Genomic DNA, 5,850 nt, shown 5'->3' on the forward strand with positions numbered 1-5,850 from the left:
AAATGAATAGCGTGATGTATTCCCAGTAGCAAGCCATTTTCCAAGGGGCAACAAACTTTATATAGAGAATAAATAAATTTATAAAATGAATACTTCATATCTCAAGAGAGAACTAATTGATATTACTAAGTGCCTCCACCTGTCAGAGGATTTTATTAATAGCTTAGCTTTAAATAATCATTCTTAGGTAAAGATTCCTTATTTAATTTTCACTCTTTGCTCAATGGTTAAGAATAATACAAACCAGTAAATTACCACATTGGGTCATATTTGTTTCAAAAATCACCTTTGTATTCAAAGATACTACAATGATATTAGAAAGGAGTTATATGCTGACTCAAAATTATTTGTCATGGAAGGGGAAGGTAAGACACCATTTTAGTGTGTTTGGATTTAAGCACATAAATAATCCAGAAAGAGTTTCCATGTTCTTACGTTAAATTCCAAATTAAAAATAAGGCTACTAATCTAATAGTAGTTTTGACAGCATGCTTTGCTCTCACTGCAGGCCTGCCAGCTCTCAGAAGGTAACTTCTGCAAGATCAGAATTTTTCTGTGATCAAGAATCATCTTGTAACCATAGGAAATCCGTGGGCAAAAATGGCAAAAGTCTGCAACATATATTTGTTTCTATGCAAATGCATACACATACCTTACAGCTCTGCTTTGGACAGAGAGGCAGCTGATTGTGTGCTTATGTTACACATAGAGCTGAAATACAGAAGCTGTTCAGCAGCTCTACAGCCCCTTTCAAAATTAAGATAGTTTTTATTTCCATGAAAGGACACTCTGAACTAATAATATCACAGTGTTCCTGAATATTAACAATTCAGAGAGTAAAGCTGAAGAAACAAAAGTATTAGCAAAAAAAGCATAGTGGGAGTTATAAAATAAAAATCCCTTGACACATTATGGTCATTAAGCACAGAACAGGAAAAACATACCCTGATACCAGTCAGTGCATGTTAGGGCAATGTGATAACTGGTTCAGATTATAAATATCCATTTGTACTTCACTGTCATGCAAGATTTTTTACTCCTCTTCCACTGATGCAAATTAAATCTGGATTAATATTTGAAATAATATCATCCTGAGTGCTTAAAGCCTGATAGCTGTAGATATCAAAGCACAATTAAGGCAGGGCAGCCTTAATAACAGGCAGCCCGAGCTATAACTCAACATATTTTTTGTCAGGAAGGGAATAGACATCTGTTTTAATGCCTTGAAAGAAACAAAGCTGAAAGCCAAGGAATCACCTGCCCCACCTCCAGTACCCAAACACCTCAACAGGGAAAGTGGGTAGAGAAGTAGAAAATCCTTTCATGAACTGGAGGGAGAGGGAAAAAAAGAAACAACAAACCAAACAAAACCAAAACAAAACTAAACAAAAAAAACCCACCAAAACCCAAAAAAGAGGCAGAGGGAACCCTGTGTGCTCCCTGTCCCCATGTAGAAGGGATGGAAAGTAGGTCTCCTTGCAGGAGGGACTGCCCCATGAACCCCTATGCACGGATCCAGTTGAAAATTAATTTTGTGCCTGTCAGGGGCAAACGAGAGGCGTGTGCAATGGCATGGAGCAGGACCAGAGAGCACAGACTTTGTGGCCTTCAGTAAAACCACCCTGCTACAGCAGGTCCCCTTCAAGCATCTGACCTGCAGGTCCTCACTCGAGGTGTTCGAGATGTCTCCCCTTCCTCTTGGTTGCCACAGGATGTCTCAGACCTCGCCCACACCCAGCTCCTGCTTCACAAGTATCAAATCGCTGCTCGAGCGGTGAATGGCACACACTCTACAGGATTTTCAATCAGTAATTGCCAGGAGATAGCTGGTAATTATTGTACTGTGCAGAAGTACATGTTATTCAGAAGACAACGAGATTAGGCCGGCAACACTAAGCCAGGAGTTACAAGTGAGCATTTAGATAGCAGTGTGATGCTTGAGGCCCCCTCTCCGGTGCACATCCCCTTCACTGGGGGCTACCAAAGGGCTACCAAAGTCCAGCAACACCTCCCTGGGGCTCTCAGGTGCCGTGTTTCTCAAAACTGACCTGCTTCAACCAGCAGGTCTGTGTCAACTCACGGCAGCCAGTACGGAGCTGTAGCACACACCACACCTTACACCTTCCAGAGCAAAGAACACCTCCTCACCCTCTGTCATGTTTGCTGTGCACCTCTGAACTTGCACAGAGATTCAATCTGTTAATGCCTCGTGGTGCATAAGATCTTCAAGATAACAGAGGCTGTGAAGGCAAAGGGAGTTGATGGAGCAGAGACAGTGGCTACAATATTAATATTACGCTTTGCAACAAAATTTGCGTGTTTGAATTCGAGGCAGAAACAACACGGGCTGTTAAGTGGTCACACTTAATTCCAGGAGGAAATCCAGAGCACCTCCCTCTTCCTGTCATCTTAGTCACTCTCTGGAGAATGACACATTGAAAAACCTAAAAATTAACAGGATAGGTATCTTTTTTGGACAAAATAAAGGCTGTGTATTATACCATTTCTTTGCATGCTGACTTCAGCTCTGGGCACCAAATAATGCTCTTTTCATCCTGAGCAGCTTTTGAAAGGCATGTCAGGGTGAGCTCTCCAAAGCTGCTATAGGCAATTTGAAAGTCTGGGGCTTTAATGGGATAGCTGAATTCAGGTCTTTTAGGTCCCTTTGAAAAAAAAATCGGTAAAGTTGTTAAAAAACCCACAATAAATGAGAACTGAGCCTTGGCATTTTATATAATTTACACGTTGCTTTCAAATATTTGGCAATTTGCTTAATCTGCAAAAAAACCCAAAAAAACTAGCAGCAAACCCACGCAAATTATATTCGAGAAAAATAACAACCATCTAAATTAAAAATAAATTAAAAATAAATAAATTAAAAATAAATTAATTAAAAATAAATAAATTAAAAATAAATTAATTAAAAAATAAATTAAAAATAAATTAATTAAAAATAAATTAATTAAAAATAAATTAATTAAAAATAAATAAATTATAAATAAATAAATTAAAAATAAATTTATTAAAAATAAATAAATTAATTAATCAGAAGAAATGCCCATGTGGTTTTGCAGCTCATTTGCGCTTCGGTCTGCTCCCTGAAAGGCGGAAAAGCAAGTTATGCCCTGTTCTTGCCAGCAGGGAGCAGCCCCCAACAGCCGGCCAAGCACCGTCCCGGTTTCTCAGCGGGAAGAGGAGGCTGCGCTCGCATTTCGTGTGTGCGCACACCTGGTTTGCACATCAGAATTTCTGTCTCGGTGGCGCACATCATTCGCGGTTTGACTGAAAACACACAGGCAGCTGAGCTGGGAGCTCGGCGGGGGAGGAAGGTGAGGTGAGAGCTCAGCCCGTCACACCTGACAGCCCGCGGAGCTGCGGCAGGTTCGTTCGGGACTCGCCGTCTCGGATGTCAGACACGGCTCTGAACCTCAGCACACGCCGGTTCAGCTATTCCCAATACTGTTTGATGCTTCCTGGTCCCCAGCCTTCAGGACAGAGCGAGGGTGGCGAGGAACTGGCACAGGTTGCCCAGACAACCTGTGGATGCCCCCATTCTTGGGAGTGCTCAAGGCCGGTTTGGGTGGTGTAGGGAACCAAACAGGTGTTCCAGGTAGAGGCCCTGAAACAGCGGCTCAGCCAGAGGCCTCTGAGATAACGCAGGAATTCACTAAAAGACCTTGGGCAGCCTGGGAAGGAGAGAAAAGAAACTGTTAATTCCTGGGGAGGAAAACCTGCTTTGGGTACCTGCACTTAAAGATAAAAATAAGATAGAGAAAACTGTTTTAGACTAACACCACTTATAGAATATGTACCGGTATATATTGAACAATAGTGGTGTGTTATTAAAAGGTTTGAAAGAAGTGTGTAAACTTAAAAAATGTGTGTAACAGTATAAAAAGCACACAACCCTTTGTGCTTTCTTTTCTGTACCTTAGATATCAATGCGCTAAGTGTGATAAAAGTATGTTAATGTAAACATTCCATGCCTTTTTCTGCCATTTATCCGGGGACAACGAGGACGAAGAATAAAGCCTCAAACTTATAATGCAGTCGGATTGTCTTTCTTAACACATCCAAAAAAGTGCAAAACTGTGTTCGACAGATTTTCAGGTGTTGGCAGGGTGGGGCTCTGAGCAACCTGGTCTAGTGGAAGGTGCCCCTGCTCATGGCAGGGGGATGTAACTAGATAATCATTAAGGCCATTTTATGATTCTATGACAGGTGAAGGTTATGCTAATGACCACTGACCACAAAGGCAACGTTATCACCTTCAAATTCATTTAATTCTTAGTTTTTTTCCTTAAAATAATTGATTTGTTCAAACAAATAAACCTTCCAGCAACAACAACCACAAAAAAGCCACCTCAGGCCCTACAATACAAGAAATTAACAGACTGTAAGAAAGATAAAAAAGCAGAGGAGCAGAGGAGTCAGTGGAAAGACTCTGCTACCAGAGCTTGCTTGGTTTTGATCTTCTGTGTAGTGTTGGGTGGATACCTCAGGGTGGAGGAAAGTATATAAAACACCTCAGTTCTTAAAATTAGAGTCAAGAACAGGGCAGGGGGTAGGGAATGTTGGTGGTTAAAGTGAGATTCATTTTCCATTTATCTCCAAAGCCTATTTATCTCACTTAACTTTAGAAATCCGCAGTGAAGGTGCCAGTAGCTGAGCCTGTCACCTCAGACTCTCTTCATAATCAATAGCCAGAAATAAGTACTTCAGGGCCCAATTATCTGATCCTCTTTAGACTACTTCCCCTTCCCCCCCCAAATGAGATGAATTGGAAGGGAAAGTGCCCATTTCTCTCCATTGACCATAAAACAGATGCAGGACAACAGGGTCAGACTTAATAGGTCTATGTACACATTTTCTCAGTGAAAACTGTTCCCTCCCCGGGAGCTCTGAAGAGCCATTAACACTTCTCTGCACAATTAACATCATCAGTTCAAAAGCAACCTGGCCACGTGCCTGTAAAACGTTTCTCCATCTCCCCCGAAAAACAAGTGTCTTCAGATAAGGTTTTGAGAGGCCCGTTGTTGGAAAGAGAGGCCCATGAAAGCACCATCTGTATTTTTAAAGCAAGAGAGCATGAACCTTGCATTATTTTTTGGGACATGAACACAGTGTTTCAGGAACCTACTCAAGGTATACCAGTGTGATGTTGGGCAAACGTCTCAGGATACAACACACCTGTTTTCTGTAATTTCATAAGAGGCACATCTTGCAGATGGAGATTTCTCTCCTTTCTCCAGATGACCTGACTTGTCTTGAGAGCTTTTCCATGAAATCTTCATAATGCATTAAGAGGTTATTTATAGACGTGCAGGGTGCATATCTCAACAGGCACTGATTCTTTCTTTACCCAATTCCCTCATGGTTACTGTGTGTGCAAACAGTCATTCAACACTGCAGCTTTTGCAGGGGAACTCGTAACACAGTGTGATTTTATCTGTGCAATGGAAGCACCATCTTGTGAGAAATATCTCTCATTTGAATTTTGAAAGATGGCAAAAACTCATGAAACAAAAGAAAGGATTTATTCAGCGTGCTGGGTCTCATCTCACACTGAGTTTTCCAGTGAGAAAGACCCTTTGGGTTTAAATTCCATACATTTCATAGCTTCACAAAATCCCACCCTTTTCAGATAAGTTTAATATATTCATTTTTGCCTAAAAAGGTTTCTTTCCTCTGAAAAAGGGGCTTTCCCTTCCTTCCAGTTGCATTGTGATTCCAAGGCGTCCTCTGTCAAAAATGATGGATCTTCCTTTGTTCTTAGCCCAAAGAGAGAGAAGAAACCCCTGTGTACAAAATTTCCACATGGCCCTGAAAGATTTTAATTTTTAAGAACTT

The sequence above is a fragment of the Pseudopipra pipra genome, chromosome 2 (genome assembly GCF_036250125.1).
Source record: "Pseudopipra pipra isolate bDixPip1 chromosome 2, bDixPip1.hap1, whole genome shotgun sequence".
Taxonomy (NCBI): domain Eukaryota; kingdom Metazoa; phylum Chordata; class Aves; order Passeriformes; family Pipridae; genus Pseudopipra; species Pseudopipra pipra.